Here is a 26,900-nt window from a genome sequence, read left to right on the forward strand (position 1 = left end):
CCCAACCCAACGCCACCTACCTGTAAATCTGGTGCTGGGGACGGGCCCTGCCCAAAGTCTCGGGCCGGCCCGTTCAGCCTTCGGTCCCGAAAGGCCTGCCTGAAGCACTTTCACACAGGTAGGAAGATGGTTTATTTAATCTTTTCTTTGCTTATAAATGTTTATTCAGGTTGGATTTATTTGTATAATATTTGTATAAGTATAAATAAGGATTTATTATAGAATTTAATGACTTCCCTTCCCCACCCCCCCACCTCATTCTGGACGCCTAATTTGTAACCTGCGCCTGATTTTTTAATGTGTAGAACAGGTTTTTTCAGTTCTACAAAAATCTTCACTTGCTCCATTCTACTTTAGTTTGGAGTACGTTTTCACTGTGGAAACTTTGAAATCAGGCGTCAGTGGCCGGACACGCCCCCTTTTGAAGAAAAAATTCTGTTCCAAAGTAGAACTGTTCTACCTGACTAGAACTGCAGAAAAAAAAATGTGAAGAATTGCGATTTCTAAGATAGTCCGTTCTCCACCAGTTGCTCCTGAAAATCAGGCGCAAATCATGTGGAAACTTGGGCCCAATAACTGGCAAAGATATTATGAATTTCCACGTGAAAAATGGCTAACGTTGGCACGTTTCAACAATTCGCCGATGGGGAAGATTGGGAGGCCATTGCGGAAAGGCTCAAACACTTTTTCATTGCGACCGACCTGGCGGGGGAGAAACCGACCTCGCTGGCTGATAAGCGCAGAGCTATCCTGCTCAGCAGTTGTGGGCCCACCATCTATGGCCTCGTCAGGAACCTGCTAGCCCCAGAGAAGACAACAACCAAAATGTATGCAGAGCTCGTAACGCTGATACAGGATCGGCTCAAACCTAAAGAGAGCATCCTCACAGCCAGACACCAGTTCTACACCCACCGGCGGCCCAAAGGCCAAGAAATCGCAAAATATGTTGCAGACCTCAGACAATTGGCTGCACCGTGTGATTTTGGCGACCACCTCACTGAAGCGCTGCGGGACATTTTCGTTATTGGAATTGGCCACCAGGGCCACTCCACAGGCTGCTCTCTGCGGACACCACAGTCACCCTGCAGAAGGCAATTAATGTGAGCTAGGCATTCATGGTTTCGGCCTGCGATTCCAAGCTGATGACACCCACTAGGACTCTAACCCGGCAAGTTACGTGAACCGACTGGCGCCCTTCAGAGGCAAGGCTGCTGCTAGCAGTCTCTCTCAGGGTAGAGAGAACAGAACCCGGAGTCCGTCACATGGGGCCAACCGGCCAACCCCATGCTGGCGCTGTGGAGGAAATCACAGGGCCCACCAGTGCCGCTGCAAAGACTATACTTGCAAAGGCTGTAACACGAAGGGCCATCTCCAGCGAATGTGCAAGAGAAATTGCGAGTCGATGAAGAGTTGGCCAATCATCGGGACTCCAGCGACGATGAAAAGAGAGTCCATGAGGCAGCTCAGCCCCACGATGAGGTATAGGGAGTGTTTACCTGCATCACCGAGAGCTCTCCGTTGAAAATGGAAGTCGAAATCAACGATGTTCCAGTCACAATGGAGGTGGACACAGGGGCGAGCCAATCGCTGATGAATCAGGCGGCCTTTGAGAAACTCTGGGACAATCCAATCGAACGACCTAAAATGATCCCGATCCAAGTGAAGCTGCTCACCTACACAAACAACACCATCCCAGTCGTTGGCAGTGTGGATGTCCAGGTGTCCCTTGACGGCGCGATGCATAAGTTACCTTTATGGATCGTTGCTGGTGATGGTCCAATGCTTCTGTGGCAGAATCTGGGAAAAAAGGATCACGTGTAAAATTTCATAGAAACCAAAACTGAACTTACTCCAGGAATATTGCTTGTCTTGAATAACATTTTGCTGCCTAAATTTATGCTTGTAATCTTTAATCCAATGATTCGTTTGATAATCAGCAAATCCCTTTTTAAATAAGTTCTTCAATTTAGTATTAACATTGAGAAAGTGCTTGAATATTCTTTGTCATAGAAAGGTGTATTATTTCTTGAGATGACAGATCTGTGAAGGAGAAAAATAGAAGAGGTTTGCTTGTGCTTTTTGAAATTAAAACAAATGGTTGAAACAATTTGTCAATTCTGATCAGTTGCTTGTAAAAAGCTTGGCTATAACAGGTAGTTATACCATATTACATGTTATATAAGAAATAAAGCTTGGGATTGATAGCACAATGTATAGATGGATTTTATTCTAGATGTTAACATTAACTATCAAATGCCACAATATAGTATCATGCACTTGCTCACATCTGAAATTCTTGAATAGTTAATTCCATTACTCTACATTATTTTCAGAACAAGCAACTGAAGAAACTTGGAGATCAATACATCACAAGAAATTTTAAAAGGATAATGCATACCTGAGAGTGAATCTAAGGTACCATAATATGCTGTTTAAATTTCATATCGAACCGTAGTGATATTTCGTGCATTCCATGTCCTTTATATGTGATGATGCAAGATTGACTGTATTAATCTTGATTTAATTAAGAAATTACCTGCAGTTAATTACTGAAATATTCTACATGTAGGCCATTTTATAATTCATCATTCATAAGGCAAAATGCATGTTTAATCAAACAAATGGATGTTCAAAGCATGGGATTCTATTTCCTGTAGCATGATGCCATTTACTTTAAATTGTATTGGTGAGAGTGGTGGTGGTGGAGGAATAAGACTTGAATTAGATCATTCTGATTTATATAATTTGTATCTTGCCTTATAGATGAAGATTACAGCAATGAAATTAACACTTTGTATCTTGGGTATACATACATATGCTTCTAACTACCTCTAGAATCATAACTAGAGTGAGAAAGAAGTCCAACACCACCATTGCTCTTTGATAGGTTATCAATTTCACAGACCCAATACCAAAGTTGGAATGTATAATAATTTGCATAGAGGATTCCAGTACAGACCTTGAGCTTTTACTGTGATGAAACTTAAATAATCGTATTACAGAAAAGGACTCTGGTCAACTTGCACTATACGCACTAAGTTCACTTCTGGTCATCAAAGAACAAGGAGGTACCCAAACTCTGGAAGGAATGAAAGAGGCAACACAAGGTTGATCCCTAATGTCTGACTGATTTATGAGCAAAGGTTATAAAATCTTCAGATGACAACCTTAAAAGGAGGCTAATGAAGGGATACTTTATAGACTTATACAAGATACAATATAGAATAGATAAGAGACTGAAAGAAAGACTTGTATAGGGCCTTTCATGACCTCAGGACATCCCAAAGTGCTTTACAGCCAATGAAGTACTTTTTGAAGTATAGTCACTGTACTAATATAGGAAATGCAGGAGTAAACATGTGCATAGCAAAACCCCACAAACAGCAATCTGATAATGACCAAACAATCTGTTTTATGATGTTAGTTGAGGGATAAATATTGACCAGGACGCCAGGGAGAACTCTGCTGCTCTTCTTTGAAATAGTGCAATGGGATCTTTTATGCCCACCGGATTGGGCATAAACTTGGTTTAACGTGTCACCCTAAAGACAGCACCTTCAACAGTGCAGTATTCCCTCAATACTGCACCAAAATGTTAACATAGAATAGAATAAGGAAGCATAAATATATACTAGTAAAGAGCAAATTGAGCACTTGTACACAGAGTAGTTTGCATAATGGAAACAAAAACTATGCAATTATTCAAGAGATAGTTTAATGCTATATGGGACAGTAAAATTCTGTGGAAAGATGAGTTATACTTGCTGATTAGCATCCTTCAACTATAGTTTATTGTTTTGTTGCCTTGCAGTGACTGTTGGCGGTTTTAGAGAGGCACAAGGTGACGAGTACTCTCTACGATTGTATGACTTGGATTATAAATATTTTGATGGTGTTAAAGATTTGGGGCTCAATTTTCCCCAAAGCTTTTTTTTGGCGCACGTGAAGAGTTCCGCCCTTTTTTTGGGGGGGGGGCCCCCAAGTACACCAAAAAAAATGTTCTAAGTTTCCCCGTTGGATTTCTTCATTTTTGGCACAGCCGAACCTGCCCTTTAGTTTTGGGGGTGGAATCTTGACTGTGCCAAAAAGATCGGGTTAACCAGGGACACAATGCGAGCTGAGGCTGGAAAGTGAAATATACAGCCAGCTTCGCAACACATTAAAACACATTGCATCAACTTAAAAACACATTAAAATATACTGCAGCAACTTGCTTCCAATGATTAAAGTCGCCCCCTCCCGATGGCGGTGCCGAACCTGGCCGAAGGGCTTGCCGGTCCCACTCCACCCACGTCTCCCCCCCCCCAGACCCAGAGTGCCTTGCCCTTTCTCTTACCTTTTCTGCTGCCCGGGCATCTGCTGCACTTACCTGCACTGATTTCTTTTCCTGCGCCGATTTCTTTAACTCCGCATGCGCTGGCTTAAGCAGAACTGGAGTAACTCTCAGCTGTGGCCATACTTGCCTAAATGGACAGAATTGGCGCGGGTGGCAGGTTACACCCCCTTTGGCTGAAAAAAAACTTATCTAAAAAAAATCGCAACTAACTGAGTTAAGCTGGTGCAAATTGATTTGGGGAAACTGTTTTTTAAACTTAGGCCAAAAAATGCAGCCTGCTCCAAAAAAACGCCGCAAATCGCTGGGGAAAATTGAGCCCGAGATGAGTAACTCATCCATTTGCAGAGGAAAATTAAAAAAAATGTTGCCTCTACCCACTGAAAATATCCTTCCAATGTCAATTCTAGAAATGGTATAGAATATCTTAAACCCAGTCTTCGAAATTAATTAATTTTTCTACACATGCTATTGCTGGATATTTTTTGTCTGCTGTCACTGAAATAGTCCTGGAGATTGTTAATGTGCTTCACATTCTGAAATGTATAGAGCCTTTTGTTTCCCTTGTCCAATAATAGAGGCACTAGAATGATTCATCCCACAACTTTCTGCTAATGGCAACAGCAGATGGCATTACACACAAAAGCAGATATAAACGGCTTTGGGGAGAAAGATGGTCATTGTTAACATATTGAGCTGCTTATTTTTATTGAATATTGGTTTTAAGCTAGAAGGCCACAGAAGAAGTATTATAATGAGTCGGTCGTACAATGCAGCACAAGGCAAAATTTTCCATTAGTCTCGTCATCAACAGTAGGGAAACACTCCTAATATTGTTTCAGGTCACAGCCCTGGTTATGACATTGTGTAGTAAGAACAAACTGCATAACATACAATGCTAGGTGCAAAAAATGCAGTAGATTTCATCTGGTCACCTTTTATATCAGAAGTATTAAATAATTAATTTTGCATGGTATAAATTAGCGCTATGCAGTTTTATGTCTGAATTAGTAATCCAAGGATGATGTTGGTGTGAAAAAATATCAGCTAGTGAAACATTGTACTGCTAATTTAGCTAAAATAATAGTTTTGCATTGAGTGGGTATTTTTTTCCATCTGTGATACATGGCCATAGTACTGACACATTATAGTGCATGATTTTGACTCTTGTTCTGGTTTTCTTTTTTTTAAAGCAGAGAGTAAACCTCCATCAGTAATGATGAATGTCAATCCTTACACTAATTATCTGAAACATCACAAGTAATATTTTCTGAGCAAGCTTCCTGCAAATGAGAGAACTCATTAAGATTCTCATGGCTCGCCGAGATTTGGCTCTGTACTGGGATGATACGATTGAACTTGCATGTGCAGATTGGAAAAACATAAAAGGAAAAAGTGCCCCACAGCCTATCAAGCCCATGTGCACCTTATCCTGAATATATTCCTTTAAACCTAATCAGCAGTTAAATAGTCTGATCTTTAACACAGTGCAGGTTAGAATTTCCTTTCTCTCTTAAATTAACATTCTTCCTGGATCATTTATGGGTTACAGTGGGTTTCTGCCATCATTATTATAGCATATGGAATTCCATTTCTTGTAACACGAGACCATTGACTATAAGTTGAATTTGAGAGTGATGTTGGCCTGGACCCTAAGTTCTGGATTTCCCTCCTTAAACCTCTCCCTCTCCTTTTAAGATGCTCCTTAAAACCTACCTCTTCGACTTGAGTTACATCATTCTGAGCTATATAATTTATGTCTTATTTTATGGGTGAAGATTCCAACTATAGCAACAACCTGTATTTAAATCGTGTCTTTAACGTAGTAAAACCATCCCAAGGCTCTTCGCAGGAGCGTAGATCAGATGCAAGTTTGATGCCGAGCCACATAAGGAGATATGAGGACAAGCGACCAAAAAGCTTGGTCAAAGAGGTAGGTTTCAAGGAGTTTCTTAAAAGGAGGAGAGGGTGAGGTTTAGGGAGGGAATTCCAGAGCTTGGAGTCGAGGCAGCTGAAGGTACAGCTGCAAATGATATGAAATTAACGTCGTGTATTGAGTTATTTTCCCAAAAGTGGAATATAAATAATTGCTGAGCAGCAGTTACGTTCAGGGACTTCTCGTTTTACGTTCAGTTGATGAACTGCCGCATCGTTACTCCATCATCTCAGCCTCGCAATTGTTTGAGCTTTGTAACTTGTTCTATTGTTATGGATAATTGAAGGGAAACTGTTATACAAGGGTAGCACGCGCAAGCTTGCACATTTCAGGTTTTCCCCGTATATACCAAAATTAGAAATAATGTCAAAATTCTAACTCCATGCAAATTCTCTTAGAAAGGAAATCATGTAAGATAGCAATACGAGGATGCATTTCCAGCATGGTTGGGGCATCCTTTTGACTATTGCAGAGAAGCTAAGTTTTTGTGTTCATTGCAGTTTGATTCTATTTTAAATGTCACATGCAGATATTCCCTTTTAATTATGCAGTCATGAATTTTGATGGTTTCATCTTATCTTGAACGCAAGTTAAATCTGGACTAGTATGCAATGCCCAGTGGTTTAGTGCATTATCTTTTCATATTAGATGAAAGGAACTGTACCAAATCCTACAAGAGCTCTGTGATCCTCTTGCCCTTATTGGGGCAGAACTCCAACCTTGTATGTTCATAGCAATTGGGGAATGGGGTACATGATTTGTTAAAATTGAATCTAGTTTAGAATTGAGCGGGCCACATGTTCTTGCATTTTGCCTGGTGCTATACTTCAATTTGGGCATCAAAGCACCTGATCCAGAAATTGCCTCTGGGTTCACAACAAAACTGCAGCAGAGACTGCGGCTTATTTCTGCCAGTAATACACCCGGGATATGCCAACTAAATCTTTTTCTCTTCCCCACGCCCTCCTAACCCCTCAACTTTGAAATTCTCATGGCTGTCGTAAGCAATTTCCTGGTTTATTCATTAGCTAAACTTTGTTCAATTTCCCAATTTGACAAAGTTCCACGTTAACATTTCTGGTATCCCCTCTGTTTCAGGCAACAATAGGAAACGCTGTCACATTATCTGGTGACAGAAAACTGCTATTTCATTTCACTCCAAATCTGTTAATAGCTGCTGCAAGGTAAGTGAAAATAATCGCTTGAAATGTATTTACTCTGTAGATGAAATAATTAAAGAGCAAAGTGTATGAATAAGTTGTTAATGTTTGCTTTATTAAGACTGGCTATTTGGAGCCTGGGTTTTCCTTTAAAAGTGTCAACATGTCGTGTGTAAACCATGTCATTTATGCTGCTAACAAGGGTACTGTACAGTGGCTGTTTTTTAAAAAATTGCCTTGAGAGAAGTAGTTTGTTCGAAACACACGTGGGATACTAGAATCCCCACCTTGAATTCTAGAATATGATTGACTTGCTTCTCGAAGTACTGTATTGTATTTATAAGGTGTCAACCTTGGCTCAGTGGTCACTCTCTTGCCTTTGAGTCTGAAGGTTGTGGGTTCAATCCCCACCCGAGAGACTTGAGCTGATAATCGATTAGTTTGAGCCATGAGGTTCATCAGCAAGTAGATAATAGTGAATTGACACCAAAAAATGGTCCTAGCTGAATATTTGGAGGTGTTTGAGATAAAATTTGCAAAATGTGCTGAATTCTGCTGCTTGGTTGATTTTGGGGAAAGTCTCTCCTGCTCTACTTATTAAATTTTTTTGAACCATTTTCTTAAATTACTTTCATCGTTGGGTTTTTAAAAGTTTTTATTTGTTCCTGGGATGTGGGTGTCGCTGGCAAGGCCAGCATTTACTGCCCATCCGTAATGGCCTGTGAGAAGATGGTGGTGAGCCGCTGCCATGAACTGCTGCAGTCGATGTGGTGAAGTTACTCCAACGGGGCTGTTACGGAGGCAGTTCCAGAATTTTGACCCAGTGACAATGAAGAAATGGTGATTATAGTTCCAAGTCAGGATGGTGTGTAACTTGGAGGAGAACTTGCTGGTGATGGTGTTCCCATGCACCTGCTGTCCTTGTCCTTCTAGGTGGTAGATGTCGCAGGTTTGGGAGGTGCTGCCAAAGAAGCCTTGGTGAGTTGCTGCAGTGCATCGTCTAGATGGTGCACAGCTGCAGCCACGGTGTGTTGGTGGTGGAGGGAATGAATGTTGAAGGTGGTGAATGGGGTGCCAATCGAGCGGGCTGCTTTGTCCTGGATGGTGTCAAGTTTCTTGTGTTGTTGGAGCTGCACTCATCCAGGCAAGTGGAGAGTATTCCATCACACTGCTGACTTGTGCCTTGTAGAGGGTGGAGTTGGGAGGTGAGACACTCGCCGCAGAATACCCAGTCTCTAACCTGCTCTTGTTAGCCACATTATTTATGTGGCTGGTTCAGTTAAGCTTCTGGTCAAAAGTGACCCCCAGGATGCTCATTGTGGGAGATTCGGTGATGGTATTGCCGTTGAATGTCGGTGGTTAGACTCTCGCTTGTTGGAGATAGTGATTGCCCGGCACTTGTGCGGCGCGAATGTTACATGCCACTTATCAGCCCAAGCTTGAATGTCATCCAGTTCTTGCTGCATGCGGGCATGGACTGCTTCATTATCTGGGGTGTTGTGAATGGAACTGTACACTGTGCAATCATCAGCGAGCATCCCCACTTATGACCTCCGGGTATACCAAAATTCCCTGCAGATTGGAAAACTACAACTATAACGCCCCTATTTTTTAAAAAAAGGTGGGAGACAAAAAGCAGGAAACTATCGACCAGTTAGCCTAATATCTGTGGTTGGGAAACTGCTGGAGTCCATTATTAATGAAGCAGCAGCGGGACATTTGGAAAAGCATGATTCAATCAAGCAGAGTCAGCATGAATTTATGAAAGGGAAATCATGTTTGACAAATTTGCTGGAGTTCTTTGAGGATGTAATGAGCAGGATGGATAAAGAGGAACCAGTGGATGTGGTGTATTTGGATTTCCAGAAGGCATTTGATAAGGTGCCACATAAGAGGTTATCGCACAAGATAAAAGTTCACGGGGTTGGGGTAATATATTGGCATGGATAGAGGATTGGCTAACTAACAGAAAACAGAGAGTCGGGATAAATGGGTCATTTTCCGGTTGGCAAACAGTGACTAGTGGGGTGCAGCAGGAATTGGTGCTGGGTCCTCAATTATTTACAATCTATATTAATGACTTGGATGAAGCGACTGAGTGTAATGTAGCCAAGTTTGCTGATGATACAAAGATGGGTGGGAAAGCAAATTGTGAGGAGGACACAAAAAATCTGCAAAGGCATATAGACAGGCTAAGTGAGTGGGCAAACATTTGGCAGATGGAGTATAATGTGGGAAAATGTGAGGTTATCCACTTTAACAGAAATAATAGAAAAGCAAATTATAATTTAAATCGAGAAAAATTGCAAAGTGCTGCAGTACAGAGAGACCAGGGGGTCCTAGTGCATGAAACACAAAAAGTTAGTATGCAGGTACAGCAAGTAATGAGGAAGGCAAATGGAATATTGGCCTTTACTGCACGGGGGATAGAGTATAAAACAGAGAAGTCCTGCTACAATTGTACAGGGTATTGGTAAGGCCACATCTGGAGCACTGCACACAGTTTTGGTCTCCGTATTTAAGGAAGGATATACTTGCATTGGAGGATGATCAGAGAAGGTTTACTAGGTTGATTCCGGAGATGAGGGCTGTTGACTTATGAAGATAGGTTGATTGGAGTTCAGAAGAATGAGAGGTGATCTTATTAAACATACAAGATAATGAGGGGGCTCGACAAGGTGGATGCAGAAAGGATATTTCCATTCATGGGGGGAACTAAAACTAGGGGACATAGTCTCAGAATAAGGGGCTGCCCATTTAAAACTGAGAAGGATAAATTTCTTAAGGTTGTAAATCTATGTAATTCTCTGCCTCAGGGAGCTGTGGAGGCTGTCACTGAATATATTTAAGGCGGAATAGACAAATGTTTGAGTGATAAGGGAGTAACGGGTTATAGGGAGTGGGCAGGGAAGTGGAGCTGAGTCCATGATCAAATCAGCCATGATCTTATTGAATGGCGGAGCAGGCTCGAGGGGCCAAATGGCCTACTCCTGCTTCAATTTCTTATGTTATGTTGTCATCGACATATAGAAACATAGGAAATTGGTGCAGGGGTAGGCCATTCGGCCCTTCGAGCCTGCACCACCATTCAATAAGATCATGGCTGATCATTCACCTCGGTACCCCTTGTCTGCTTTCTCTCCATACCCCTTAGCCTTAAGGGCCATATCTAACTCCCTCTTGACTATATCTAACGAACTGGCCTCAACAACTTTCTGCGGTAGAGAATTCCACAGGTTAACAAATCTAAGTGAAGAAGTTTCTCCTCATCTCGGTCCTAAATGGCTTACCCCTTACCCTTCGACTGTGACCCCTGGTTCTGGACTTCCCCAGTATCGGAAACATTCTTCCTACCTCTAACCTCTCCAATCCCATCAGACTGTTATGTGTTTCTATGAGGTCCCCTCATTCTTCTAAACTCCAGTGAGTACAGGCCCAGACAATCCAGTCTCTCCTCATAAGTTAGTCCTGCCATCCCAGGAGTCAGTCTGATGATCCTTTGCTGCACTCCCTCAATAGCAAGAATGTCCTTCCTCAGATGAGAGGACCAAAACTGAACACAATATTCCAGGTGAGGCCTTACTAAGGCCCTGTACAACTGCAGTAAGACCTCTCAGCTCCTCTACTCAAATCCCCTAGCTATGAAGGCCAACATACCATTTTCCGCCTTCACCGCCTGCTGTACCTGTATGCCAACTTTCAATGACTGATGTACCATGACACCCAGGTCTCGTTGCACTTCCCCTTTTTCTAATCTGCCGCCATTCAGATAATATTCTGCCTTCATGTTTTTGCCACCAAAGTGGATAACCTCACATTTATCCACATTATACTGCATCTGCCATGCATTTGCCCACTCGCCTAACCTGTCCAAGTCATCCTGCAGCCTCTCAGCATCCACGTCACAGCTCACACCGCCACCCAGTTTAGTGTCATCTGCAAACTTGGAGATATTACACTCAATTCCTTCATCTAAATCATTGATGTATATTGTAAATAGCTGGGGCCCCAGCACTGAACCCTGCGGCACCCCAGTAGTCACTGCCTGCCATTCTGAAAAGGACTCATTTATCCCGACTCTCTGCTTCCTGTCTGCCAACCAGTTCTCTATCCACATCAATACATTACCCCCAATATTATGTGCTTTAATTTTGCACACTAATCTCTTTTGTGGGACCTTGTCAAAAGCCTTTTGGAAGACCAAATACACCACATCCACTGGTTCTCCCTTGTCCACTCTACTAGTTCTAGAAAATTTGTTTAGCATGATTTCCCTTTCATAAATCCATGCTGACTTGGACTGATCCTGTCACTGCTTTCCAAATGTGCTGCTATTACATTTTTAATAATTGATTCCAACATTTTCCTCACTACCGATGTCAGGCTAACCGGTCTATAATTCCCCGTTTTCTCTCTCCCTCCTTTTTTAAACAGTGGTGTTACATTAACTACCCTCCAGTCCATAGGAACTGATCCAGAGTCGATAGACTGTTGGAAAATGATCACTAATGCATCCACTATTTCTAGGGCCACTTCCTTAAGTACTCTGGGATGCTTAAGTACTAGGGGACTATCAGGCCCTGGGGATTTATCGGCCTTCAATCCCATCAATTTCCCTAACACAATTTCCTGACTAATAAGGATTTCCTTCAGTTCCTCCTTCTCGCTAGACCCTCGGTCCCTAGTATTTGCGGAAGGTTATTTGTGTTTTCTTTCATGAAGACAGAACCAAAGTATTTGTTCAATTGGTCTGCCATTTCTTTGTTCCCCACTATAAATTCACCTGATTCTGACTGCAAGGGACCTACGTTTGTCTTCACTAATCTTTTTCTCTTCACATATCTATAGAAGCTTTTGCAGTCAGTTTTTATGTTCCCAGCAAGCTTCCTCTCATACTCTATTTTCCCCCTCCTAATTAACCCCTTTGCCCTCCTCTGCTGAATTCTAAATTAATCCCAGTCCTCAGGTTTGCTGCATTTTTTGGCCAATTTATATGCTTCTTCCTTGAATTTAACACTATCCCTAATTTTCATTCTAAGCCACGGTTGAGCCACCTTCTCCATGTTATTTTTACTCCAGACAGGGATGTACAATTGTTGAAGTTCATCCATGTGATCTTTAAATGTCTGCCATTGCCTATCCACTGTCAACCCTTTAAGTATCATTCTCCAGTTTATCCTAGCCAATCCACGTTTCATACCATCGAAGTTACCTTTCCTTAAGTTCAGGACCCTAGTCTCTAAATTAACTGTGTCACTCTCCACCTTAATAAAGAATTCTACCATATTATGGTCACTCTTCCCCAAGGGGACTCACACAACAAGGTTGCTAATTAGTCCTTTCTCATTACGCATCACCCAGTCTAGGATGGCGAGCCCTCGAGTTGGTTCCTCGACATATTGGTGTAGAAAACCATCCCTAATACACTCCAGGCAATCCTCCTCCAACGTATTGCTACCAGTTTGGTTAGCCCAATCTATATGTAGATTAAAGTCGCCCATGATAACTGCTGTACCTTTATTGCACGCATCCCTAATTTCTTGTTTGATGCTGTCCCCAACCTCACTACTACTGTATGGTGGTCTGTACATAATTCCTACTAGCGTTGTCTGCCCTTTGGTATTCCGCAGCCCTACCCATACAGATTCCACATCATCCAAGCTAATGTCCTTCCTTACTATTGCGTTAACTTCCTCTTTAACCAGCAATGCCACCTCACCTCCTTTTCCTTTCTGTCTATCCTTCCTGAATGTTGAATATCCCTGAATGTTGAATACCCCTGGATGTTGAGTTTCCAGCCTTGGTCACCCTGGAGCTGTGTCGCCGTAATCCCAATTATATCATATTCATTCATAGCTGCTGTGCAGTTAATTCGTTCACCTTATTACGAATATTCCTCGCATTGAGGCACAGAGCCTTCAGGCTTGTCTTTTTAACACTCATTGGCCATTTAGAATTTTGCTATAATGTGGCCCTTTTTGATTTTTCTCTTGGGTTTCTCTGCCCTCCACTTTTACTTTTCTTCTTTCTGTCATTTGCTTCTGCCCCCATTTTACTTCCCTCTATCTCCCTGCATCGGCTCCCATCCCACTGCCATATTAGTTTAACCCCTCCCCAACAGCACTAGCAAACACTCCCCCTAGGACATTGGTCCAGGTCTTGCCCAGCTGCAGACCATCTGGTTTGTACTGGTCCCACCTCCCCCATAACCGGTTCCAATGTCCCAGGAATTTGAATCCCTACCTCCTGCACCATTCCTCAAGCCACGTATTCATCTTGGATATCCTGCTATTTCTACTCTGATTAGCATGTGGCACTGGCAGCAATCCTGAGATTACTACCTTTGAGGTCCTACTTTTTAATTTAACTGCTAGCTCCCTAAACTCAGCTTGTAGGACCTCATCCCGTTTTTTACCTATATCGGTACCTATATGCACCACGACAACTGGCTGCTCACCCTCCCCCTCCAGAATGCCCTGCAGCCGCTCAAGACATCCTTGACCCTTGCACCAGGGAGGCAACATACCATCCTGGAGTCTCGGTTGCGACCGCAGAAACGCCTTTCTATTCCCCTTACAATAGAATCCCCTACCACTATAGCTCTCCAATTTTTCCTGCACTCCTATGCAGCAGAGCCACCCACGGTGCCATGAACTTGGCTGCTGCTGCCTTCCCCTGATGAGCCATCTCCCCCAACAATACCCAAAACGATGTATCTGTTTTGGAGGGAGATGGCTGCATGGGACTCCTGCACTGCCTTCCTATTCCTGTTCTGCTTGATAGTCATCCATTCCCTATCTGCCTTTGTAACCTTTGCCTGCGATGTGACCAATTCACTAAACGTGCTATCCTCAGCATCGCGGATGCTCCAGAGTGAATCCATGCGCAGTTCCAGTGCCGGAATGCAGTCTGTCAGGAGCTGCAGCTGGATACACTTCCTGCATACATAATCGTTAGGGACACTGTCCCTGATTTCCCCACACAGCACAGGAGGAGCATGACACGGGACTGGGCTCTCCTGCCATGACTTAACCCTTAATTTAATTTGGAGGGTAGCTAATGTAACACTACTTTTTAAGAAAGGAGGAAGAGAGAAAATGGGTAATTATTGACCGGTTAGCCTGACATCAGTAGTGGGGAAAATGTTGGAATCAATTATTAAAGATGAAATTGCAGCGCATTTGGAAAGCAGTGACAGGATCAGTCCAAGTCAGCATGGATTTATGAAAGGGAAATCATGTTTGACAAATCTTCTAGAATTTTTTGAGGATGTAACTGGAAGAGTGGACAAGGGAGAACCAGTGGATGAGGTGTATTTGAACTTTCAAAAGGCTTTTGACAAAGTCCCACACAAGAGATTGGTGTGCAAAATTAAAGCACATGGTATTTGGGGTAATGTACTAACATGGATAGAGAACTGGTTGGCAGACAGGAAGCAGAGAGTCAGGATAAACGGGTCCTTTTCAGAATGGCAGACAGTGACTAGTTGGGTGCTGCAGGGCTCAGTGCTGGGACCCCAGCTATTTACAATATACATTAATGATTTAGATGAAGGAATTGAGTGTAATATCTCCAAGTTTGCAGATGACAAGAAGCTGGGTGGTGGTGTGAGTTGTGAGGAGGACGCTAAGAGGCTGCAGGGTGACTTGGACAGGTTAAGTGAGTTGGCAAATGCATGGCAGATGCAGTATAATGCGGATAAATGTGAGGTTATCCACTTTGGTGGCAAAAACACAAAGGCAGAATATTATCTGAATGGCGGCAGATTAGGAAAAGGGGAGGTGCAACGAGATCTGTGTGTCATGGTTCACCAGTCATTGAAAGTTGGCATGCAGGCACAGCAGGCGGTGAAGAAGGCAAATGGTATGTTGGCCTTCATAGCTAAGGGATTTGAGTATAGGAGCAGGGAGGTCTTACTGCAGTTGTACAGGGCCTTAGTGAGGCCTCACCTGGAATATTGTGTTCAGTTTTGGTCTCCTAATCTGAGGAAAGACGTTCTTGCTATTGAGGGAGTGCAGCGAAGGTTCATCAGGCTGATTGCTGGGATGGCAGGACTGACATATGAGGAGAAACTGGATTGACTGGGCCTGTATTCACTGGAGTTTAGAAGGATGAGAGGGGATCTCATAGAAACATATAAGATTCTGACTGGACTGGACAGGTTAGATGCAGGATGAATGTTCCCGATGTTGGGGAAGTCCAGAACCAGGAGACACAGTCTCAGGATAAGGGGTAAGCCATTTAGGACTGAGATGAGGAGAAACTTCTTCACTCACAGTTGTTAACCTGTGGAATTCCCTGCCGCAGAAAGTTGTTGAAGCCAGTTAATTGGATATATCCAAGAGGGAGTTCGATATGGCCCTTACGGCTAAGGGGATCAAGGGGTATGGAGAGAAAGCAGGAAAGGGGTACTGAGGTGAATGATCAGCCATGATCTTGTTGAATGGTGGTGCAGGCTCGAAGGGCCGAATGGCCGCCTCCTGCACCTATTTTCTATGTTTCTATGCCAAAGGTTACTTACTGATAAGAAAAAGATAAAGATAAGGAAAAACTACTCTCCAATCACTTACCTCCTTGGCTATGATGTCACCTTTCGATTTCTTTTTACTTTTTTGCCCATTCTCCCTGCAGTAGCTTGCTGCTGGGCCTGCCTTTAGTAGGCCTATCGCCACTTGCTGCTCCGCCTCATGTTGATGGGATAGTCATTGATGAAGCAGCTGAAGATGGTTGGGCCTAGGACACTGCCCTGAGGAACTCCTACAGCGATATCTTGGGGCTGAGATGATTGTCCTCCAACAACGACAACCATCTCCCTCGCGCCTGCTCCACCATTCAATAAGATTATGGCTGATCTGATCATGGAATCAGCTCCACTTTCCCGCCCACTCCCCATAACCCCTTATCCCCTTATCGTTTAAGAAATTGAGTAAGTGCCGCTTGATAGCACTGTCGCCGACACCTTCCATCACTTTGCTGATGATTGAGAGTAGACTGATGGGGCGGTAATTGGCTAGATTTTATTTGTTGTTTTTGTGGATAGGACTTACCTCAGCAGTTTTCCACATTGTCAGGTAGATGCCAGTGTTGTAGCTGTACTCGAACAGCTTGGCTAGAGGTGTGGCAAGTTCTGGAGCACAAATTTTCAGCATGACCACAGGGATGATGTCATGACCCATAGCCTTTGCTGTATCCAGTATGCTCAGTAGTTTCTTGATATGTGGAGTGAATCGAATTGGCTGAAGGTTGGCTTCTGTGATGATGGGGACCTCGGGAGGAGGCCCATATGGATAATCCACTCGGCACTTATGACTGAAAATGGTTGAAAACGCTTCAGCCTTTTCTTTTGCACTCATTTGCTGGGCTCTGTCGTCACTGAGGATGAGGATATTCATGGAGCCTCCAAACAAGGTACCTTTTAAACAAGATACCTAACCAAATGTTAGTTAATATGCTAACTGGTGGTTGTTCTCTGCAGAGATCAAATTTGGTAGCTTGTCAAGGTAATCGAAGAACACCCATTGCATTGGAAAGTCTTTGCTCTTAAAACAGGGGATATAGAGAAAGAAGGGAGGCTTTTAGAAACAGGAAGGCTGTGAGGGCATTCAAGCTTTTAAACAAATCTGCAAAAGCACTGGGCAGGCTCAAAGTCAGAAATGCTTGAAAAACAGTTAACACACACTTCATTTGTGAAGTAATACAACCCACTGATGTGGTGAAGTAAGGTGTGTTTATTTTGCATCATTACATGAAGGTAAATTATGCCGATTGAACTAATTGAATTTGATTATAACTTGGCTCTCTATGTTCACTGACTGAAGTAAAGCCAGTTAATGATTTGTATCAAACCTTGCTTCAAGTTAATGTGGTGTGTTTTGAAAAACATTGAGGAATTACATGTATGAAAGAAAACTGTGTGGTTTAGATCTGAAGAGGGTGCACTTTGTACATCCCTGGTAATGTCATAAATATGGAGCAGTATGAATCAACTCCTATAGAAGTAACATGCTCAGCCTATTTAAGGCAGTGACTGATGTCATTAAATTCAAAAGGTATTGATAGTAGACCAAAATTTGTACCAGCTGACTTCATCTAAGCATTTGGGATTCCGTTCTAATGGTATCTCACACAATTTAAAAGGTCATTTATGAAAGTCGTGTGCCTCTCCTGCCAAGTGTTGCATGGAAATGATGAACACTTATCTTCAACATGAGAATGTGTCACTTGGCAAAATAAGCACAACTCCATTCTTTAAAGGGTTTGCAATCAGTGCTACTCTTAATGATCAAAAGTCTTATTCCTAACACTTCTGCAATTTTGACAACTGATGGTGTTGAATGTTACAAGGCATCATTCATTATTTTGGAGTTAAAATGCTGCAGTTTCTTTTTAACGGCTTAACATTCCTGGTTACTGCTAGGGGGATCAAGGGGTATGGCGAGAAAGCAGGAATGGGGTACTGAAGTTGAATGTTCAGCCATGAACTCATTGAATGGCGGTGCAGGCTAGAAGGGCCGAATGGCCTACTCCTGCACCTATTTTCTATGTTTCTATGTTTCTATGTTCTCGCATCCATCTGATTGGGAACCGCAGGCACAAGCCAAACCTCCAGAGTGTATCATGTCGTGCAATCCAGTTTTAAATTAGAGCTCTAATTTATAGTTTTCAAAAGAGCGAGCTTTGTGTAATAAACTTTACTTCACATTATCCTAAGTGCACTGTGCTGCAGTTTGTGTTTTTTGACCCTTCTGCTCATTTGGAAGATGAAGGTGAATTGACAAAGTTAATAGTATTGATTAACAGGATGTGTCCTACACCCCGAGGGGCTGCAACCCTTAGCATTTGTTCATTTCGCACCCTGGGACCCTGAACTGAGTGTAGTTCATCTTCACGCCCTTCTGGTATAATTAGTCAGAGGGGTGGTTATGCCCATGTAGTGTACTGACAGGCCTCAAGGTGAATGCTGTGCCCTTGCTAGGGGCAACATGCAAGTCTCCATACAGATGGATTGCTGGTAGCAAGAGCTTAGTATACCTCTGTTCTCCTGAATCTGCTGATTTATTTTCCCATCCCTCTTGTAGAAGAACCTCCCTAATTTTGTAAGCTACAGTACAATTTATTTCCTAGCTTATAGTAAATTCACTTCCTTAAATTTGTCCATGTCAATACATAGAATAATAGTTGCTCTCCATTAAGCAGCCCCTAATATTGGCTTCACATAAAAGCCATGGAGCTTTATTGAGGCCTGAACATGTTTGTGTAAATCAGCTCAGGCTGATTCCCATTTAAAACCATTTTTCAAATTCATAGGAGTTGAGACATGATTTGTTAAACAAATCAGCTTCCATGTAGATTTGTTTTTTAAGTAAAGAATTTCAAAAGACGCATGACTGACAAACCTAAATTTAATGATCTTGGTGCTAGAAGCTGCTTTTGTGGATAAAAGTTGAACAGAAAAATTTAACATTTTGGCATATTGATGGGGGATGACCCTGAACCTGTGACCATGCTGAAGCTAACTGCAACTTATTAAAGGGATAGTACTAGAGTGAGCAGTCTTTTATTTCCTCATTAAATGTGGTTGCCAGGTTTCATTTCTTCTCCACATTTATGATGCAGTTAGAACTAAGTGATGGACAGCTATTATGATCGGTGTAGTATTTTCTTGTCTTGCCCTAGATTATCTGTAGGGTTTCAGTATTGGCTACTCCTCGCACCTGATCATTTTTGATTAATTTGATTTGTTCTCAAATAAGTACCTGTACCATTGCTGCTATTTTTTGTTAAGAACGATGGGGAAAGGGAATTAGGTGGAAGTTCTGCTTGTGTTCTCCTGGCACATGCCAAGAAGTTCTGCAACCCTAGTGCACAAATGGATGGATGATTACAGGCTTAGTGGTACTGATATGCACTCCAGGAAGCGCAGTAAAGGAATTTTTACCCATTATTTTGAAGAGATAGTAAATGTATTTTAATAATTTAATTGAGCTCTTAAAGCTTAAATTGTGAAGACATTCTCGGATTTGTGAAAGAATGTGTACAGCAGAATTTACAGTATAGTTGTCAAATGTTTTCAGGATGATCATCTGTATTGTTGGCCCACACGGTAAAAGTTAATATGTTTAGTCCGAAGTAGTACATATTAACAAAGATGCAAATAATTAGAGGTGCATACAGTACTTATTTTTCTTCGGGGATGGTGGAGGGGGTGAAAATCATCCATTGCTTTGATGAATATCAATCTTGAAACCTCCAAGGTTTTAGCTCTGGCTCAGTGGTCTCATTCATACCCGAGTCAGGAGGTCGTATGTTCAAGCCCCACTCGAGAGACTTGAGCACAAAAACTAGGCTGTCATTCTCAGTGTAATATTGAAGGAATGCTGCACTGTCAGAGGTACTGTCTTTGAGATGAGAAACTGAGGCCCTTTCAGATGGATGCAAGAAGAGCCTGGGAGTTCTCCCTGGTGTCCTGGCCAATATTTATCCTTCAACCAACATTACAAAAAGCAGATTGGCCTGGATTTTGCGTTGATGCAGAGTAAATGGGACAGCAATCTCCACCTTTCGCACATTCGCATTTAAACACAGAAATCTAGAAAATTCTGTCAGAAATGCCCTGCTCCTCTGCAGGCCAGTAATAGTCCTCCCTGGTAGACTTGGCACTGAAATCAGTGCTGTGAAGTTGCGGTACTTGCCCACCAGTTACCAATAAACACGACCGACAAAGTTTGAACTGGTGCATTCAGGTGTAAGTGAATTTTTAATGGCGTGATAATTACTGCCAAATAACCTCTCTTGGCTTTGAAAATGTAATTTTACAGGTGTGGCCTCTCATTTCTTCAGAATTTAATTTGTGTTGAGATTTGTTTTTAAACTTTTTCTGTCCGTCTCTTTTATCTCTTTCTCTCTCTATTACAACTCTCTTTCCCAATCTTCATTTTGCTTTCTGTATATGATTTAAATCTAATTTATACTTCCTGGTTTAAACTCTGCGTGTCTCAGTGAGGATTCTTCAATCTGATTGGTTGAAGAACCTCGCTGTTTCCTGTCCTGCTGGGATGCCACAGATCCCCTATAGAGGGTGCCACAGTGCATTAGATGCCCAATGAGAGCAATTCTCCACTCAAATGCCCGCAGAAACTGGGCACCTCTGTCAGCACAGTAAATGGTAAGTGCCATTCCTTTGTTGTTGACCACGAAATCCGGGCCTTTATCTGGTCATTTATCTCACTGCTGTTTGTGGGACCTCGCTGCAAATTGGCTGCCACATTTCCCCACATTACAACAGTGATTACACTTCAAAAGTACTTATTTGGCTGTAAAAGCATTTTGGAACTCTCTTGGGGAGCTGTAACTTTGACTTTGGTCTCTGTGATTAATTTAAAGCCAAGTCCTTGAGGTGGCACACAATGCCAGTCCTCAAATGACCTCTACCCTTATATCTGGACTTGAGTTGTACAATGAGTCCTAGCGAGAATAGGAGTGTACTACTGCACACAAGCTAGGTTCCATATTAAAGCTTACTTCATCCATTAATGGAAGCATTACAGGGCATAAAAAAGCTTCTAATTGCAGGTGTATTCGATTTTGGTGATTTAAAAAAAAAACTTCGTCCCAAGAATAGTAGTGTCGAATATCAACAGTATGTACTCCATTTGCGTCATAAAATGGAAACTTTCATTACCTATGTGTATAGGTCCAGAAGATAAAGTTACAGTGCATTAGCCCAGTGCTTGGGTTGTACATTTCAGTGGTCTTTAGGTTTCTGCTTTGGGTATTTGCAATGTTATAACTGGTAAAATTGGTCCTGAATGAAGGTAGCTGTGTAACAATCTACTTGTAGGAACACAGTGCATTTTTACCTCCCTTCCCCTTTCAGTACATTGCAGAAATTGAATCTATTCTTAAATATATTAATCTTTGTCCTCCTTACTCCCCATCTTCTCTTCCCCACCCATCCCTTCCCTGGAGTTTACATATCCAGTAGTCACCCTAAAGTTCCAGAAACCCTTATAAGATTACCAGCTATCAAAATGAAAGCTTTTGCGTCAGCCTTAGCAACAGATTATGTATTGTAATCGAAAGACTGCAAATAAATACAGAAAATGCTGCTGTGATTGTGTAATGAGACATTGTGCACACAGGCACTGCAAATACAGGAAATGGAAAATGGAATTGAGCACATATAGAATTGACATTTGGTCATCGTAGATTATTTTCGAAGGACAGGTTTATCGACCCGTAATGGGACAAATGTGGATTTTTAGAAGAAATAATATACAATTTTAGGTTTTTCCGGTGCTGGGGAATGAAACACAGTTCCACCTGTGGTACATGATGCAAAATGCACACGCAGACCAATTCTGCAGAATTAAGGTCTTTCTGCACTGTTCCACTAAAATGCCTTAATGCCAACCTCAGAGGAGTACTTTATATTGGCCCAGAATTATTATCTCACAGCATGTCCTGTTAGTTTGACTTTTTCATAAGTACATAAATAGAAGCCAGAAGTAGGCCATTTGGCCCTTCAAGCCTACTCTGCCATTCAATAAGGTATGGTTGATCTTCACACATTTAGCTCAAAGAAAATTGTCCTGAAAGTGCAAGCTGATAACGGGGCATCTAGGCCCATATGGTGAATGATGGGATCAATAGTCTTATCTCCTTACCCAATGAGATTTAATGATTAAGTAAGAAACAGATGAACGACGGAGAAGGAAATGGGGTGAATTAGAGTCAAATCAGGTACAGAAAAAGAGAGGGAAAGAAATATTGGGTTAAGAGAGAGGAAAAAAAGAGACAAAGGAAAAGTAAGAAAAAAATGTAAACATTTAAAACTTAGTATCTGCAGGAATCTGACTCCACAGTCAATTGTTCCTTGTCTGGGCCGCAGAGGTTGAGTGGCATTGCAGGAACATAAATTTCATCACTAAATAGGTACTTGCACTGTTAAGTGCCAGCCCTAACTTTCTGTGGCGCGTTTACTTTGCAATTAATGTGCAAATTCAGCAAAATTGCTTGAAAATCACAGTAAGGCTGAGGGCAAGCTGCCATTTTCATGATGCCAGTGGCGGAGAGGTGCAAATTGTCCAGCAATTTGTGGCAATTCGCATCACACTGGCTACAAGTTACTGGGTTATTTTCACATTAATAACGGTGTGCGAATTAAATTCGGCGTTATTTTGGCAGAAAATCTGGGCCATTGAGTTTTCTGTTTCCCTTTCAAGCTACAGATTTCCACTAAATTTTGAGCAAATTCTGTTGTGAAGTATCTTCAAACACATGGAACCACCTCCCTGATACAATTCATCATTGTCTGACTGATTTTGTTGGTTAGGGTTCTCCACAATTCAAGACTATTAATATCCTGTCTCTTCCTATTATGTAAAAGTATGATTTTGTGCATTGTTCTCTTTATGCCTGCCGAACGAAGTCAAGACACATGATAAAACGAATAATTTTAATGCAATTTATGGACTTGCGTAAAATATGTTGATGGACTGTGTTATAGACTGTAATGCAATCTGATGGCTTTGGTCATGTGGTTTATTATATTCTTGCAATTGCCAGAATTAAAGTGCATGTTTTGCCTCTTTACTTCTGCCCCCACACCGCCGCATCATTTACTTGTACTTGTTATTTTAAACGTTGTTCAAAACTTTTAAGACTGGCTATCTGAATAAATTGTGGGATGTGACAACTGGGAATTCAAAGGATTTTGACCAGTAATATCTTGGTTTGACTGAAAGTCATGGATTCTGAAACTTAATACAAAAAGTGATTCACAGTGTAGGCTGTCAGTTACCCAGATCAGTGCTTTGATGCTATAAGCTGAGCACTTACCAAGAAATTATGTAAAAATATTATTGTTGAAATGCAAATTAAAAAGAGAACTGGTTTGGGCTTTAACAAAAATACAAAAGAAATTTGTAAAATCAAGAGCAATCCTCATTTGTAACAATGCAGTTTAAAATTAATTATTTTGATTAAAGATATAACATAACAGACCACACATTTATGTTTAAAATGAGGAGGACGTAACAAAGGCAGTGAAGCATTTCCTGAATCTGATACAAAATTGGGGCATAAGCAATGCTGTAGACACGTTTGGCTTAAAGGAAGAGACACTGGGTGGCTGGTTATGAGGTCATTGAGCATTTTGCTCATTCCCTTCTTCCATCCTCTCCCCTTTGCGATTGTATACGTACTTCAGTAATTATATTTTATGAAAAATAGAAGCACTACATGAAGCTGTGTCCACCAGAAGGCTGTTTGGAGTCCAATCAAATGTAGCTTTATTTCTATACTAGAAGATTAACTACAGACCCAATAAGCTGACTTAACCTTGCGAAGGAGCTCTTTCTGAGCTGTGGTAATATTGGCGCAGTATGGTAGCCTGCAGCTCTCTGGTTGGAGAAGTGGCCTTTTTGTTAGTGCCATCGGAATGATGAGACATTCAGTGTACAGTAGTCGAAGACCAAAGGGGAAAAAAGGGGAGGATTTGGAAAAAAATTAGGTCACGTGGCCAGGACCCTGGCTCACATGATTCAGTTTTGCCCAATCGGCTTTCTGCTCAAACTGGATGGGACAGACAAAATCGCTATTTTGTCTCAACATTATTTTTTCATTCAATCCTCGAGTACTGTGTCTGACCATCTGTTCATTTCGACATCACGCAAAAAAAGTGGGGAAAAAAACAAATCTGCTTTTTGGGGGTAAGATGATTTTAAAAGATTTTTTCTGTCATTAAGACACAAAGCTAACATATCCCATTTTCCTAATTTTAGAAATTGGATGGTCAGGTGCTATGCTCAATTTGTGCAATATCGGTCAGTTTTATTTCTCGATTGTTGACTCGATTTCAGAGCTTTAAGTTAGAATGGAAATGTTTTATAATTTGCTAATATCAATGAAGAGACCTGGATTCAGTTAGAATTTAATTCTATTTCATTTTTTTTTCATTGGTTGTATGTTTAGCTTTTCCGTTCAAAGTATTAACTTTGTACGCTAGTTCTTATACAGTTATTAGATGTTATTGCTACGATTCAAATGATGCACAGCAGTAATTTGTCCAGTCCCTCTTTATAGAAACCATATGGCAGGCAGAGCAATATGTGACAAAAATCTATTGGGATTTTGTGTCCATTAGTCCAAGGCTCTTTAGTCCAAAAGATCACTTGCTGAATTTTTCAAATGTGTAATATATTTTAGTATTCTGTATATATTTGTGAACTTATTCAGGTTTGATGTGAACAAGCAAGGTTTATGGGAAAAGCATTTTGTTTAAATAGTTCGATTTTAATTAGGGCTTACGTGGTGGCAGAGGGAGAGATTGGGGAGATATTGTGTTGAATTGTATTCTGCACAGGATTATCTGTTACAAACCTGGTCCTGATTTTAGTTGGCAATGGTCTTGGAGCTGTAGATATTGGTCAGGACTAATTTAAAAATAAATGTTTGAAAAATATTTTGAGAAAAGCAAGAAGATTTTAATCCACCATTCAGATAGAGGCTAATATGTGTAACAGAGATTTCCTAATAGTTTATTATTGCTAGATTTGGGAATGCAGCCATTGCACATGATGTTTGTCTCGTCCTATATAAATTGGAGCACATTCAAGATCACAGTCAATAGAATGTCACTCTGCTAGATTTTTTTTCTTTTATGGAGTAATCGGTAGATGCCATAAATGTTGTAATCTGATTTTGTGTGCTTGTAGATGAATTGAAATGCTGGTGAATGTTGAGTTAGATGTGCAATTAATCAAATATTTGTCTGTTTACTAGGTTGTATAACATTACTTTTCTCCAATTCAGTCCCGCACTTAGTCTTGGAGGCTTTTTATTGAGGAAACCCAAGTAAATGAATAAGACTACTATTGTAGCCATTTCCTATACAAATTAATTGTACCTGTATTAAGTACGTAATGCTGAATTAAATGTAGTAAGAGAACTTTAATATTGTCTGAATTTGTTCCCGTAATTCCATTTTCTTGATATTTTTGTGAAACAACCCTGTTATCAAAATACAGCTACAATTTCTCAAAAATGTCCAAGCACAGATGCAGAAAGAAAGAAATAACATTTTTGGTCTTCGATTGTCCTCTATAATTTATCAATGTATTTTTTACTATTCATTTTTTTTTAAACTTAAAGACTATTTATTTAGGGCTTTTAAAAAAAAATATACATCAAACTCCGAGCAGTACTCTCTGAATATTGAAAATGAATCATGATACAATTTCAATTAGCTAATGATTTTTGACTTGTATAACCTGTGCTGTTTTTGGAAACTGAAGATGAACATATTGGCACCAAAGGCTACATGATGCCTGGGAAACTCATTGAATGTAGCTTTCTTCTTAAACTCACGTAAGACTCAAAGATGGGGTTGTTGGTATCTGCATTTACACGAGTATGCCTGCACTGTACTATTGTAGCCATTTCCTATACAAATTAATTGTATCTGTATTAAGTACGTAATGCTGAATTAAATGTAGTAAGAGAACTTTAATATTGTCTGAATTTCTTCCCGTATTTCCATTTTCTTGATATTTTTGTGAAACAACCCTGTTATCAAATACAGCTACAATTTCTCAAAAATGTCCAAGCACCGATCTCCGATGTTCACAAAGTGAATCCTGTTTCGTCTTCTGTAGCACCCAATCTTCTTGGACGTCTGGTCACCTATGTATTTTCATGAGGATAAAAATTGTTGAGTTCACCCCTTTTCATTTCATTGCAGCAATAGTAATTAGTAGATAATTTAACTGCATCTGTGATGCAAGTACACATGAGGTGTCAGCCAAGGATTAGTGGTAGCACAATCACTTATTGAATCAGAAGGTTGTGGATTTAAGACCCACTCCAGAAACTTGAGCACAAAATCTGGGCTGACACTTCAGTGAGGGAGTGCTGCATTGTCGGAGGTGCCTTTCAGATGAGATTGTCTTTCAGATGAGATGTTTAATTGCCCCCTCTCAAAAAATCCCAGGGCACTAATTAAAGAAGAACAAGGGGTTTCTCCTGGTGTTTAGTCCAACATTTACCCCTCAATCAACACCTAAAACAGATTATCATTTATTTAATTGCTGTTTGTGGGACCATCCTGTGCACAAATTGGTTGTTGCGTTTCCTGCATTATAACTGCAAATCAAGTACTTCAGGACATTCTTGAGTCGTGGATGGCAATATATAAATGCAAAAGCAAAATTCTGCGGATGCTGGAAATCTGAACTGAAAACAAATGCTGGAAATAGTCAGCAGGTCAGGCAGCATCAGTGGAGAGAGAAACAGTTAACGTTACAGTTCGATGACCTTTGACAGAACTACAAGATGCAATATATAAATGCAAGTTTGTTCTTTGCCCAATTTAACAGCACCCAATGATGTAAGTAACAACACACAAACTTAGAAATATAATTTATCTTCATTTGTACAAAATTGTGAAAATCTCAACTTTCCATATTTGTGT

General features: G+C 41.1%; 1 protein-coding gene across 24 annotated transcripts in view; it reads left to right on the forward strand.

Moving 5' to 3' along the window:
• The window catches only part of LOC139260048 (poly(rC)-binding protein 3), a 305,580-nt gene that overhangs the window by 164,537 nt on the left and 114,143 nt on the right, over nucleotides 1-26,900 (forward strand). For 22 of the 24 annotated variants that reach the window (XM_070876158.1, XM_070876162.1, XM_070876141.1 and 19 more), the window contains 2 exons: nucleotides 2,334-2,415; nucleotides 7,368-7,453. The gene's annotated coding sequence lies outside the window, so the exon portion shown is untranslated. Of the gene's footprint in view, nucleotides 1-2,333; nucleotides 2,416-6,159; nucleotides 6,267-7,367; nucleotides 7,454-26,900 lie in introns of all 24 variants that reach the window. The other 2 variants (XM_070876140.1, XM_070876144.1) reach the window with 2 other exon arrangements.

The sequence above is a fragment of the Pristiophorus japonicus genome, chromosome 3 (genome assembly GCF_044704955.1).
Source record: "Pristiophorus japonicus isolate sPriJap1 chromosome 3, sPriJap1.hap1, whole genome shotgun sequence".
In the NCBI taxonomy this organism is placed as follows: domain Eukaryota; kingdom Metazoa; phylum Chordata; class Chondrichthyes; family Pristiophoridae; genus Pristiophorus; species Pristiophorus japonicus.